The sequence below is a fragment of the Antechinus flavipes genome, chromosome 1 (genome assembly GCF_016432865.1).
Source record: "Antechinus flavipes isolate AdamAnt ecotype Samford, QLD, Australia chromosome 1, AdamAnt_v2, whole genome shotgun sequence".
Classification (NCBI taxonomy): Eukaryota; Metazoa; Chordata; class Mammalia; order Dasyuromorphia; family Dasyuridae; genus Antechinus; species Antechinus flavipes.
In genome coordinates, this window is record NC_067398.1 from 422,058,528 (window position 1) to 422,074,965 (window position 16,438).

Consider the following 16,438-nt stretch of genomic DNA (forward strand, 5'->3'; position numbering starts at 1 on the left):
GAATGGTACACCAAGAAATAAAAGGAAAGGTCACAAATTTATAAAGTTCAAATAGGACTTAATATAATATAATAATATACATGATAATATATATATGATATATATAACATAATAGTATATATGTGAAAATATCTTTAACCTTCCTTTTTCTGGATGTGGGAAGTCCCCAAGTGTTATACTTAACACATATTTTTGGACTTTCACAATATATTGATGAACTAAGCTGACTTTTTTTCCTCAAAATATAATTTGTCATACAGGATGGTTCTTAGGGATAGGAGAGAATACAAGAAATATTACATTGATACAAAAAACAGAAAACATCAATTAAAATTATTTTGAAAAACACTAGAAGAAATTTTGGTTGATATAATTATAAGTGATTTACAAAACTAATAAAAAAGTTAAGTGGTGTACCCATGTCACATAGTTGGTATGTATGAGTTTCAGTATTTAAACCAAAAATCTTCCTGTTTTAATAGTCATAATTCTACCAACTAAACTATGATGTCTCTATTCTATAACATGCTTTTCTGCATATTTTTCTTTATTCTAACTTTTTCCTAGTTCTGATCTTTATATAAAGAAAAACTGGGACAGATTAAATTGATAACTATTGTGAGAAATGGGAAAAAATAATTTTGAATTGAGATATTTCATTTTTAATGATTAATTATATACCATATTTTAAAATACAATAAAAAGTGATATTAATATTTAAAATTTTAAAATAATTACTTTATAACCTGATGAAAATAAAAACATGCTGAATTTACTTCCCATCAATGTATAATATAAGAAATATTTATGTTTAGACAACATTTTCTTGGTAATACCTTTTCTTAATGACAGGCTGTGGCTAAAAACATAGTTTCTAAATTCATGAATTTTTATCTTTGAAATTTAACTTTGAGGCACAAAATCAAATTAATAAGACAAAGATCCATCTGTCTATTGATAAATTTTTAAAGGATATGAACAGGGAAATATTAAGGAAAGAAAATTTACCTATCTTTAGACAAATAGAAAAAAAAAATCTCCAAAGAACTAACCATTAGAGATATGCAAAATAAAGCAACTCTATTATTCCCTCTCATAACATGGCAGTTAGTAAAACTGGAGAAAAAAAATAAATGGCAAATTCAGGACAGTCTGCAGAAAAATACACATTGATGGATAATGTGTTTAGCTATGAATTGATTCCACTAATCTGGACATTGATTCCACTATTCTGGAAAGCAATCTTAAAAGTACCCCAACATTTGCAAAATTGTGTATGTTTTTCCACATGGGAATTATATATCATAATATCAAAAAAAGATCAATATGACTTATATGTACAAAAATCATTATAGCTGCTTTTTGTCTGTAATGATAAAGAGCAACAAAATTAAGGGGACTCTGGTCAACTGTAGATAGAGCTAATTATTTTATATGAATGTAATGGAATAATGTTGTAACTTAAGAAACAGTAAAAAAGATAATTTCAGTGAAATCTTGGAATTATTTTAGGAATGGATTTTTATTGACATGAGCAGAAATAAGGAAAATAATATTATAACCATGGTGGAAAAGCATACTTTTTTTCAAAACTTAAGGACTCTGAACAATTCAACAATCATGAATCATTACAGAGTATGAAAAAATCTATCCTCTTTTTGATAGAAGTAATAAATAAAATACGAAAACTAAGAGACATTTTTGTAAAACACCAAAAGAGGAATCTCTCTTCCCTCAGTTAAGTTATATTAAGGTTAGATGGAGATTGAAAGAAAAGTAATAAAAAATTAATAAAACAACAGGCTCAGTTTTCTCTAGAGTTAGTTGCTTCATGGTTTTTGCATCCCCTTATTCTCAAACCAAGAATTTGAAATGAAACAAAATATATATTCTTTACATCTCTGTAGAGAATTTTTATAAGAATTATAATAAATATTTTTCCTTTTCTTTCTACTTGTGGTTAAGTGGGTAGACAACATAGACGGACCTATATCATCCAATTACCTATTACTGTTGAGGACACAACTATCTTATCAATTATCTAAGATTACTTGTCAACTTGGACTCCTCGTTCTATTACATGGAATTTTCAATAAATTTTTAAGTCCTCTTAATTTTAACTTTGTAATGTCACACTTTCACTTCCCTCAAACTGCTACTAGCTTAATGTAGAATCTCATCACTTCAGTAATGCACTTTTGCTATATTGTTCTGATATGTTTCCTTGTATCAATTCTCTACCATCTCCAGTCTATCTTATTTTCAATTGTCAAATTAATCTTTCTCAAATAAAGTCCTAACTATATCACTGGCAAATTCAATAAACTCGAGTAGTTCCCAGTACTTGTTTAATGATAAAGTACTTCATAGCTACCCCATTTATACCACAAACATCTTTTCTGTCTTCTTAAATCTTATAAAATTCCCCAAGCCTGAGATGTAGATCCTGGCCTTGTTGATGTTCCCTGACAAAAATATACTATCTTGATTTTTTACATTTTTATTGACTCTCCTTCATTTCTGGGATTTTCTTTCTCCTCATTCCAGTCTTCTAGTGTCTCTGACTTCACCCAAGTTTCAGCTAACATTCTACTTTCTATGAAAAGGCTTTTTCAATCTCCTTTAATAGGAACACTTTCTCTATATCTTCTTTAAACATTATTGTTATGTTGCTACTTACATTAGTGATTTTGTTGCTTAAAAAAAGAAAGTAATTTTTGCCTTTCTTTTCCTGATATTAAGCACAGTGCCAGCCACTAGTCCACATTATTTAAATCCTCATTAGGTGATGTTGTCTGAAACATGTTTTTATTTTTTAATTAAAGTCTTATTTTTCAAAACATATGCCTAAATAATTGTCAACGTTCATTTTTATACATCACCAACAAAACCCAACAGCAAGAGATACAAAGAGAAATTCCATTCAGAATAACTGTTGATACCATAAAATATTTGGGAATCTATCTACCAAAGGAAAGTCAGGAATTATATGAGCAAAATTATAAAAAAGTCTCCACACAAATAAAGTCAGACTTAAATAATTGGAAAAATATTAAGTGCTCTTGGATAGGCCGAGTGAACATAATAAAGATGACAATACTCCATAAACTAATCTATTTATTTAGTGCTATACCAATCAGACTTCCAAGAAAATATTTTATTGATCTAGAAAAAAATAACAATAAAATTCATATGGAACAATAAAAAGTCGAGAATCTCAAGGGAATTAATGAAAAAAAAATCAACGTTCACCTTTGCAAAACAATGTGATCCAAATTTATTTCTCCTTACCTTTCCCTCATCCCCTCACTTAGATGGCAACTAATCCAATATATGTTAAACATGTGAAATTATTTTATACATATTTCCATAGTTATCACACTGCACAAAAAAAAAATTAGATCAAAAAAGAAAAAATGAGAAAGAAAACAAAATGCAAGCAAAGAACAACAAAAAAGTAAAAAAAAAAAAACTATGTTATGATCCACACTCAATCCCCATAATACTCCTCTTGGGGGCAGATGGTTCTCTTCATCTAAAGACTATTGGAACTGGGTTGAATCACCTCAATGTTGGAAAGAACCACATCCATTCGAAGTGATTTTTTTGATTTTTTTTGATGTTGAACATGCACAATACAATGTTCTGCTGAAAAAAAGTTGCAAAAGCAAAAAAAAAGTTCCTTTTAGATATTTGGTACTTGTTTTCCTACAGGAAATAAAAATAAAATAATGTGTAAAGTCACACATTTTTAAGTCTGAGCAAGAAAGCTATCATCATGAAGATTTATAGGATTTGTACTTGGTTAATGTGATCTTGACTTTATACTGACTTCCCAGATGTAAAACAGGACATATGAATAAATTTTTCCTTTCAGGAGTGTAATGTTCTGAGGGATAGAAATGTCCAGAAAAATTAATTATGCATGCAAAGTTAGACTTGCAAGAGCAACTTGTCAGGTACAGCCAATATAAGTGATGCTTGACCTAGAGATGTTCTAATGTCTATTTCAGTAAAAATGAAACAATTTTTCATGGAATTTTACATTTTTTCAAAGCTGTCCCTGTGTTCATATATGGTGTAAAATGATGAAAAAAACTTTACCTAAATTATTTTATAAGATTTAAAGTATCTATTACATAAAAATTATTTTTTTAAAAATTGAATCATAGTTCAATTTCACTCTGTCACTGATTTGTCTCTTCCAATTTGACTCTAAATATACAAGCAAAACAATCTGTCCAATATCTCTCTCTTGCCCTTTTAGAATACCTAAGGAAACTTCTTTCTTCTAAGATAACTATCTCTTAATCTCATGTAAGCTTTGGACAATGACAAGAATTTTGCCAGTAGAGAAATCATTGATGTTCTCAGTCAGTAAATCTGGAGAACATACAAAATCAAAGATTAATTAAAGCATTTAAGTGTTTAATAACATTAATGTAATCACCATAAGTAATTAAGGTGTTATAAATAAATGTATAAGCAAATTTGAAAAAAAAATTCTATTTTATAATGAAAAGAAAAGGAAAACTATATTTTTATTTGACATATTTATGAATAATTCTATCAACAACTTTTGTACTGTTACATGTAACATGTAATTACATGTAACACATGGAAATTATCAAACCAAAAAAAATTTAACATTTGACTGCCTAAATACAGTACTATAAGATTTGTCTCTAAGTCCATTTTATATAAAAGTTGACTCAGGTTTATCATTTATTATTATTTCATATATACTCTGGTGCATTTCTTCAAAAATATATTTCTTTGTCTCTAAGTCCATTTTATATAAAAGTTGACTCAGGTTTATCATTTATTATTATTTCATATATACTCTGGTGCATTTCTTCAAAAATATATTTCTGTGATACTTTATTCTTACATGGAATTGATATTGGGTCCTCAAATCTTCTGCCAAGAGATAATATACCCAGCTGTATACTATGATTACTGCTTATACACCAGGCTAAACAAATATAGAGAGGCTTAACAGCTATAGCTTAGGTACCAATTGATCATTTCTTGGCCTCTGCTAATCCATAAAACAAAAACAAACAAAAGAAAAATAGACTTCAATATGGCCTATGTGGCCCATCTCACTTTGAGCATGATTATAGATGTTATAAAAAAGTCATGTGAAATATCATAAAACTCATTCAGTTTTTTTAAAATTTTACAAGAATTATTTTTCTGCTAGTATTCTAAGAGTGGCACTATTGTCTAATGAGAAATAAATCAGTGTATTCCTAGAGAAGCTGATCCATATCTTTAATTAAAATTATTGTTATGAATGAAAACTTAATCAACAAAAATTAATAGAACATCTACTATGTCTCAGGAACTGTGACAGGTTCTAAGGTTACAAATACATCTCTATCTACATATCTGTATATCTATAACTATATGTATACATATAAGTATACAGACTATATTTATATGTGTATGTATGTATGAATATATTTATATTCATTGTTCTTAAGGAGATTACTGTGGTGATCTTCTTCCCAAATGCAGCCAGGTGATGAAAGTTCAGATCTTTTATTATCTCCAATATAGCCCGGTTAGCTTAGAGGCCTATCTCTCTGCTTGGTTCCAAGAGCTCTTGCCACTTTATCCTTTGCTTCTGCCTCTGCTTTCTTCAGCCTCCAGAGCCAGTACCAAGTTGAATCTGTCTTGCCTTGAAGAGAGGGCTTCTGGTGTAATTCTGCTGAAATCCCGACTTGTAGCTTCTTCCCTCTGAAGAACTTCCTTGACTGGCCCATTGAAGCTCTATTTATGCTAGTGCTCTCTGGCCCAAAGAGCTTCAAGGGAGGTGTGAACTCATTGAACTCCAATGAGTAAAGGTGTGAACACAAGCCTTGTATTAATTAGTTCTACTTAGTACCTTGTTTCAGGTTCTGCCCAAAACATCTTCTTGTAAAATTAGATCAACTCTAATTAGTTAGCAGTTAGTAAGGATTCCAACAGATTACATTCTTCCAGGGAGCTATAAGTCTACATGTAAAGGTAAAAACAAACAAACAACACAAAAAATCCCAACAATAAACACCTAGATAGAAGAAAAATTTAGATACTTTTAGAAATGCTCTGGAGACTGGCAGGGGAGATCAGAAAAAGGTTTCAATTATAACGGGACATTTCAGCTTAGTCTTAACTGATGTAGGAACTCTTGAGAAGGTTTTTTTTTTTTTGTTTTGTTTTTTTTTTCTCAGACATGGATGACCACCAGTGCAAAGTCATGCAAATAAGAGATGGAGTGGTAAATATGAAGAATAGAAAAAACGCCATATATGTATGGATCACTGGCAGAAAGGGGGTCATAATATGACATATGAAAGAAAAGTAAACTGGAACAAAATTTTAAGAACTTCAAAAAACAAGAATGAATTCATATTGGAGTCTTGAGAGAAGCAAACCAATTAGGTGACTATTCTAGGAGAGAGGTGATGAGAACTTGAACTAATTTGGTGGTTCAGAAGAAGAATGAGCAGTGATGTACAAATAGAAAAAATAGAATCTGACAATTAATTTTATATGTGAAATGAAAGGGAATACAGAGCTAAAGATGACACTGAGGATGTATTCTTAGTTGATTATAGTGCAATAAGACATTTATGAAAGACCAAAATCTATTTTTGATATCCTGAGTTGAGATTGTTATTGGATATCTAATTTGTAATATACAATAGACAATTGGAGATGCAAAGCTATAGCTCAGAAATGGGACTGAGTTATGATGATTATGAGAGTCTTCATCATAAACATAATAGTTGAAACTAGAAAACATTAGAAAGATGAAGATAAATACAAATACACATCAGAGGTTCTTTTTAGAAAGGCAATTGTTCATCTTTTTAGATAAAGATAAGTACTCTTCTCTTTTTATTAATGAATGGTCATGAGAGTGTCAAATCTAATGATTCTCAAAGGGCTTTTATATGACCTAAGAGAAGTCTAAAATCGATACTTTTGTGAGTAGATAGAAAATATAGATAAGATAAAATATCCATAATAAAATAAGACAGTGAAAGAGGCCACAATGCTTGCAGAAAATGGAAGGGGCCCATTAATGAATCCTAAATTTCCATAGGGACAAAGATCATTTTTTTAAAAAGCTATTTGTACTTTACCCATGTAGTTATATTACTATTAGTCAAGGAATATAATCCACTTCAAATAATTAAAGAATGAATATCCCACTGTTAGCAATGAAGAAATACATAATAGGTGAGATTAGGTTATTATACACAAAAAATAAGGAACTTCAAGGAAGAAATAGAATAAAGAAAATCATAAGAGAAATGTCCATATGAAAAATAAATGAGCAGGTCACATAAAAAGAGTGAGGGATTATTGATTTATTATTATCTGTCCAATATCAGGAAAGAACTAGGAAAAATTCCATCATGTGGGTTAAACTTGGAAAAGATATTCAGGCATACCTCATTTTATTGCACTTAAATTTATTTTGCTATTTCTTTCTTCTCAGACCCTTCCTAGTCCCTCACAATCTGACTTCTAACCCCATCATTTGACTTAAATTGTGCTTTTCAAAGTTATAAATTATCTCTTACTTGCCTAATCTCCTAGCTTTTTCTCAATCTTCATCACTTTTTCCTTGAAACCCTCATCTCTAGGATTTCAGAAAACTACTTTCTTTTGTCTTTCCTCTTTTCTAACTGATCATTTATTCCTTTTTGCTGAATCTTACTTCAGAACATGCCCTCTAACTTTAGGGGTCTCTACCATGTTTCCCCAATAATAAGACATTGTCTTATTAATTTTTTGGACAGAAAAAACATCAGAGGGCTTATTTTCAAAGGAAGGCTTATTTTAATGAACATTGACAGCAAGGTAAATGTGAACCAAAAAAAGTACCTTTATTCAATAATGATCATGTCATCTTCTTCAACAACATCGTCATAAGTGTCCATACTCTGAATTTCGTCCTGGATGTCTTGCGCCTCTATTTCCTTCAGAAGAAGTGGTCCCAATCTGTCATGTCCAGCAATATAGCTCTCTTTAAATGAACATGTCTTGTCCAGGTAACCTGCTTGTAGTGCCTTGGCGACACAGCTGTCAGTAATTCTATCCCATGACTTCTTTACCCAAGTCACGACTTCTTGCAGACAGGGCTTCACAAAGTTTCCACGCTGATTTCTTTCCATTCTATTTTCAATGTAGTCATTGACTTCCATGTGCAAATGGTCTTTGAGGGTACCGTAATGTAGTGTGTAGCACAGGGGATCACCTTCACTACAGTAGTGATCTCAACAGGGCTTATTTTCGGGGGAGGGCTTATTATTGGGGAAACATGCTAAGTTTTCTGGCTTTTTATTCCTCCTTTCTCTCTATACTATTTCACTTGGTGACATTATCATCTCCAATGGAATTAATTACCATCTTTATGACAGTGATTTTCATCTTGGTATTTCTTTCAGAAGATGATTAGTGAATATTTTAAATTTGCTTTGCTTCTAGAATATCAGCACAGTTTTCCTTGATAATTCTTTCAAAATTTAGTGCTATACCAATCAGACTTCCAAGAAAATATTTTAATGATCTAGAAAAAATAACAACAAAATTCATATGGAACAATAAAAAGTCGAGAATCTCAAGGGAATTAATGAAAAAAAAATCAAATGAAGGTGGCCTAGCTGTACCTGATCTAAAATTATATTATAAAGCAGCAGTCACCAAAACCATTTGGTATTGGCTAAGAAATAGATTAGTGGATCAGTGGAAAAGGTTAGGTTCACAAGACAGAATAGTCAACTATAGCAATCTAGTGTTTGACAAACCCAAAGCCCCTAACTTCTGGGAAAAGAATTCATTATTTGATAAAAACTGCTGGGATAATTGGAAATTAGTATGGCAGAAATTAGGCATGGACCCACACCTAACACCATATACCAAGATAAGATCAAAATGGGTCCATGACCTAGGCATAAAGAACGAGATTATAAATAAATTAGAGGAACATAGAATAGTTTATCTCTCAGACTTGTGGAGGAGAAAGAACTTTGTGACCAAAGATGAACTAGAGACCATTACTGATCACAAAATAGAAAATTTTGATTACATCAAATTAAAAAGCCTTTGTACAAACAAAACTAATGCAAACAAGATTAGAAGGGAAGCAACAAACTGGGAAAACATCTTCACAGTTAAAAGTTCTGATAAAGGCCTCATTTCTAAAATATATAGAGAACTGACTCAAATTTATAAGAAATCAAGCCATTCTCCAATTGATAAATGGTCAAAGGATATGAACAGACAATTTTCAGAGGATGAAATTGAAACTATTACCACTCATATGAAAGAGTGTTCCAAATCATTATTGATCAGAAATGCAAATTAAGACAACTCTGAGATACCATTACACACCTGTCAGATTGGCTAAGATGACAGGAAAAAATAATGATGAATGTTGGAGGGGATGCGGGAAAACTGGGACACTAATGCATTGTTGGTGGAGTTGTGAACGAATCCAACCATTCTGGAGAGCAATCTGGAATTATGCCCCCAAAATTATCAAATTGTGCATACCCTTTGATCCAGCAGTGTTTCTATTGGGCTTATATCCCAAAGAAATACTAAAGAAGGGAAAGGGACCTGTATGTGCCAAAATGTTTGTAGCAGCCCTATTTGTAGTGGCTAGAAACTGGAAAATGAATGGATGCCCATCAATTGGAGAATGGCTGGGTAAATTGTGGTATATGAATGTTATGGAATATTATTGTTCTGTAAGAAATGACCAGCAGGATGAATACAGAGAGGACTGGCGAGACTTACATGAACTGATGCTAAGTGAAATGAGCAGAACCAGGAGATTATTATACACTTCAACAACGATATTGTATGAGGACATATTTTGATGGAAGTGGATTTCTTTGACAAAGAGACCTAACTAAGTTTCAATTGATAAATGACGGACATAAGCAGCTACACCCAAAGAAAGAACACTGGGAAACGAATGTGAACTATTTGCATTTTTGTTTTTCTTCCCGGGTTATTTATACCTTCTAAATCCAATTCTCCCTATGCAACAAGAGAACTGCTCGGTTCTGCAAACATATATTGTATCTAGGATATACTGCAACATATCCAACATATAAAGGACTGCTTGCCATCTAGGGGAGGGGGTGGAGGGAGGGAGGGGGAAAAAAAGAATCGGAAAAGAAACGAGTGCAAGGAATAATGTCATTATAAAGTAATCATTAAAAAAAAAGATAATTCTTTCAAAAATGAACTATATACTCTTTTTCTATGATTTTCAGGTAGAACAATAATTAATTATTAAAATTATTTCTCCTGAATCTATTTTCCAGGTCAGTTATTTTTCCAATGATATATTTCAATTGCTTTATGTTTTTAAATTTTTTGTTTTGTTTTATTGATACTTAATTTCTTATAAAGTCATTAGCTTCCATTTGTTCATCTCTAATTTTCAAGGAATTATTTTCCTCAGTGAGCTTTTGTACCTCCTTTCTGATTTGGCAAATTTTGTTTTTAAGGCATTCTTTTATTCATTAGCTTTTTATATTTTCTTTTGCATCACTCTCAATTTTCCCTAATTTTTCCTCTATCTCTCTTATATGATTTTCAAAATACCATTTATTCTTTTCCAGGTCCTGAGAATAATTCTTATTTTTCTTGGAGGCATTAAATGTAGGAGCTTTCATTTTGTTATCTTCTTTTCAGTGTGTCTTTTGGCATAGTAACCTTCTATGATCAGAATATTTTTTTCTGTTATTTGCTCATTGTCCTAGTCTGTTACTTAGCTTTTAACTCTTTGTTAATGTAGGGATCAATTTACAGGTTGGGAGAGGGGAAAACAGTGTGTACTTTTTCAAGCTTCAGGCATTTTGTTCAATTGTTTTCAAAGATCCTTGTAGAGACCTAACAATCACTCTTTTCTCTCCTGGAACTGTGTGAAGAGTGTGCTTACTCCACCTTGGATGTAAGTTCCAGGGTGCTAAAGCATCAGTCATTTCTCCATGCTGGTAAAAAAACCTCTTGTGGTTTGAGGCCTCCAGAAGCTGTTGCTAACACCACTACCCAGATCCAGTCCTGTATTGCTGACTTCAAACAAAATCCCACCTTTTAGGACTACCTTTCCTAATCCCTCTTAATTCCACTGACTTTTCATAGTTAATTATTTCCTATTCATAGATTTATCTGTTTATCTGTTATCTATCTTGCATTGTATATATTAGTTTGCATACCCTTTAGATTATAAATTTCAGGTGGGAAGAGAATGCCCTTTGTCTTTTTGATAATCTTAGTACTTAACACAATGTCTGAAACACAGTTGCCATTAATAAATGTTTATTGAATTGAATTATAAATATAGTTACTTGGTTATACTGGTTATAGATAAATAGAGATAGAGATAATAGGAAGATATAGATAGAAAGAGATAGGCATAAATACTAATATGCTAAGTGCTAGAGATATCAAAGTACAAGTGATCTACCCTTGCCCTGAAGCAATTTATATTCAAATAGGCCAATAAATTAGAATATTCTCAAATAAATACCAGAAAACATATTGTTTTGTATTGGATAGAATTAGATATAAGCAATTACTTTCTCTTTTATTTTAAAAAGGAAACATAATCAAGAGATTTGACTTGGGCACTGAAATATTTAGTTTTAGTTACCATGACATAGCTATTTCTACAGTCACCTTCCTCAATCTTATAATGTATTTGCTAACTTTTTCCTAGCAGGATTAAGACTTTAGATCTTCAGGGGATTTTGTAATTAAACCATTGAACCCATGTGACACATTAAGACTACAGTCCTTATATGTTAAAAACTAATTACTGTGGCATAATAACAATAACTTTAATAATGTGATAACATTCTCATTTCTTTTCAATTTTATAGGTTATTTTTTAGGATCACTGATCTATTCACAATTCTTCAAATAATTAAAATATTAATTGACTTTACTATTTTCTCCTGGTAATTCTAAATGAGCAAATAAACTAACAACAATTTGATTTTTAATGAAATTTATAAAATATAAAACACCAGGAGGATTCTTCCTGATAAAAGAGTATACGGCTTACTTTTTCAGATAAATTTTCATTTGTACTACAATATTTGTCTTGTTTCTGAATGAATTCCTAAGCACACTTAGTTTAAAATAGCTTTCGATTGCAATTTTTTTTCTTTATTCAAAGCTAGCCATGAGGCAAATTCTCCTAAAATGTAGAACCTGATAATTTCCTCATTAATCCATTAAAGTTCTTCCACTCTCTAGGATGTCATTGACCAATAAAAAGTTATTATATGTACTTTATAAAGTAATATTATAAACCAATAGATGAATAAAAAAGCAACCTTGCTTAAGGATGACATGTTGATTCATACAACATCAAAAAAAATAATATTACAATGTGATCTACATATATACAAGCATAATTTTTAACTATCATTGGAGATATAAGGATTAAAATGAAAGATTGTTTTTAAAATAAACATATCCAGATTGAAGATTAACCTTTTAAATATCTCCCTTTTGCCAATTTAGCAATTTTCTTTGATAATTATGAGTTTACTTTTAGCAATTTTTAAAAAGGCACTGTTTAAATCAAGATCAAAGTAGATTTTCCCCAGTCTCTCTCTTTTATTTTTCCTTCAGAATTTTTTGTTGTTTTCTTGATTCAGTCACACTTAAGTAACTTGCTCAGTCATCAACTTTGAACGTATCTGAGGCCAGATTTGGACTTAGGAAAATTCATTTGTCATGTAAAATTCTCCCTTCATTTTGATTAATCCTAAGAACTCTTGATAAAACATCCAAAAATTTCTTCAATATTACAAAACTGTTCAAATTTACAATTTAAAATTTTTCTCCAGAAGGGCTAAACAAAAAGGTTTGATATACCATAAATTGTTTGCCTGTTGTATCTTATTTTTACATATGAACACTACTCCTCAGGAGATACCAAAACTATAATTTATTGTTTTTTATTCTTTTGTTCATAAAATTGTAGATTTTGAGCCACAGATACAGGCTTACAAATATAGTAAGGTTATAGGGTTATAGATTAAAATCCATTCCACCTCTTTCATTTTACAAATGAACAAACTGAGGTTTCCTTAAGCACACATTAGTAAATTTCAAAGGCAAGATACTGATCCCTTTACTCTGATGCTAAAATTATTTCTTTCTACTGTGAAAAAGAAAGATAATCAGATAAGTAAATGGATAAAAATAAAATAAATATATGAATTTTCCATTGATTCTACTTGCTTCTTTAAGATCTGTATTGAATACTATCATATCCTTCCCAGATTAGTGTAAATTTGGAGTAGCATTTTTCAAAAAAAAAAAAAAAAAAGTTTCTGACTTTTACTTTGCAAGTCTCATGTTTGATGAAGACATACATCATGTTATTTATCTGACTTTTTTGTTCCTTTTGGGGACAAAAACAACAAGGAGGCAGACAATTTAATTTTTCCTACCAAAGAAAAAGGCATTTAAAAATTAATTTTTAAATAAATGATTTTTGTTTGACTAAGTTTTTGTAAGGATTTTGAGCAGCTTCTTTTTCTTTGCTTTGATGCTATAAAATGAAATTAAAACAGTTTTGTATTATTTAACTACTTAAATGGATCCATGATCTTATCAGGGTGGTACTCTCTGTAATAAATAGTCTATATTAAGAATAATCTAGAATTCCATTTTCTTCTCCAATAGGCTCCCTAATATGTACTCAAAACATACTAGCACCTTCCTTATACAGTAAACTTAGGTTCTCAACTTGGGATATATGCACATTAAAAATAATAATTGCATTTCAATAAATTAGTTTCCTTGAAATTCCTAAGAATTTTTTTCACATTTAAAAATATTATTTCTGCCCAATTCTTATGAAGAGTATTCTATACTCATTACTTCTAACTCTTCTCTATCTCATTTCCTTATCTTTTGTTATTTAGTTTGTGACAAAATATTCCAAAAGGCAGTATTCAAAAACAAGAAAACTTTTAGCTCTACATCTGTTCAATAGTCACTGGCTAAACAATTTTTATCTTAACTTCAACTGCTGGTAAAATGCTGAGATGGATCATTGAAGAGATAGCTCATGACAGAACCACAAACTAAAGAGGTAATTAAAAAAAAAAAAAAAAAAGAACATGTTTATCAAGAACATGTCATATCAAACTAATATAATTTCATTTTTGCCATACTTAATAAACAGTACAAATAAATGTAAAGACAGTTTTCAATATACATGTTTTTATTTTATTTTATTTTTATTTTATTTTCAACATATGTCTTTGTAAAACTTTGTGTACTAAATTTTTCTCCCTTGTTCCTTTGCCCCCTGCCCCCCTTATCAAGATAGCAAACAATCTTTTAAACACCTTTCCATATTTGTCTTGTTGTGCAAGAATAAATCAAGGCAAAAGATTAAAAAATGAAAGAGAAAATAAAGAAACAAAAAGGTGAAAATAAAATGTCTCAATCCAAATTCATTCTTCATAGCTCTCTCTCTGTATTTAATTAGCAATTTCTACCCAAGTCTATTGAAATTGTCTTGAAACACTATAGTGATAAGAAGAGTCAAGTCCATCACAGCTGAGTTTCATGTAATCTTTTTCTGGTTCTGCTCACTTCACTCACCATCAGTTCATATAAGTTCTTCTAAGCTTTTCTAAAATCAGCCTGCTTTTCATTTCTTATAAAACAATAATATTCTATTACCTTCATATAACATAATTTAGTCAGCCAATTACCAACTGATTCTTGCTACTACACAAAAAAAAAAAAAAAAGCTGCTACATTTTTCCACATATGGGTCTTTTTACCTAAAAGTGTATTTATTAATGGTTCAATACTAGTTCAGTAGGAGGTCTTCAGTGGATCACTGTGTGCCACAATGTTATCTAATTATGCAGGATTCTTACTATTTATACTATTGGAAACAGCTGGATAGAAAGCAGAGGAAGAAGAAGAAATCATATCACAAATATGGTGCAGAAATGGTGTATGATACTGATGAGTATGAATAATCCATTCATCTCTTAAAGCTTCTTGTCAAAGTTAGAAAAGTGTGTCCATGACCATATATTGATTTAGAAAACAACAAATTAATATTATCTATATAGTATCATAATTTATTTATTTAATTAAATGTTTTCAATTATAAGAGTTTGATACCTTTTTTTTTAAATCAAAAATCACTTTTTTCTACCTACATTGATCTCAAATATCCACTGTTAAATTTCTTCATTCTAATACCCAAATTACAAAGAAATTTCTAAGTCAGTGATAATGATTACTTTTTCATGTAATTGTAGATCACTTTTCTGAATAAAAATTCACTTAAAATTAAATTCTGAATGACTGAAGAAAACAAAGTTGCATAAAGAAACAATAAAGACAAATATATGTATTTTCACTTTTCATATCAAAGAGACAAGGGACTATCAGGCAGAATGGTGAATAAAATGTCACAGGCAGCTCTGTCTCAGGCATCAAAGTTAATGGTGTTCTTACAAGAAGGGGCAGGTTATAACAAATTGTTAGTATCTATTATATCCAGGCACTATTTTAAATGCTTTTAAAAATATCTCAATAACAAGATAGGTTGAGATAAGAAAGGCTTTCTCCTGAAAATAACTAATAAAATGAAAAGGGCAACAATTAAATGTATTTTCAGGGGAAAATAATTTAACTATCGCTATCCCTAAATTTTATTCATCTTTTATTTTTCAAGAAAAAATTCTATATAAAAGAAGCCTTTAATATTTTAAATGGTCACCTCTAGTTTACAATTGTTTTGAAAACTATTCACCCACTATGACCATTTGACATTTTATTTATGTCATAGTGTTAGCAGCCTATATTATTTAGACATTGCAAATATTTTTTCCTTCAGAAAAGCATTGAAAAAGTCACTTTGGATGCATGTGAAAATTGCCTTGAGTGCATCAACTTTATAAATGAATACTTTTGCCCTGCTATAATGGTTAGTATTGCTCTTTCATTATTAAAGAATCATCCATGCAGAATGAAACCTTTAACAACATTTCCAATTTGCAGATGTGCATTCAAGTTTATGGATTTTTCAGTTTACGATTCCAATAGATTTGTAATGTCCTCATCTAGGTTAGCACCTGAGCCCTGTTTGAATAATGGGAAAAAAATTCAGCTTACTGTTTGGATTATTAAAGGGACTGTTACTCAAAGCTGCCTTTTTTGGCCTGGCATTATCCATCTATATGTAACTTTAATTTTATATCAGAGATGACTATCAAAACCCAAGTTGTCTTTTTTTGTGATTTTATATTTCTCTTGACTAGCATAAGCTGTCCTCTAAAAGGCAGAACGATAAAGTACAATAAGCACTAGCTCCTGAAATAAAGGATCTGAGTTCAAATTGTCCTGACAATTAAAAATTCCT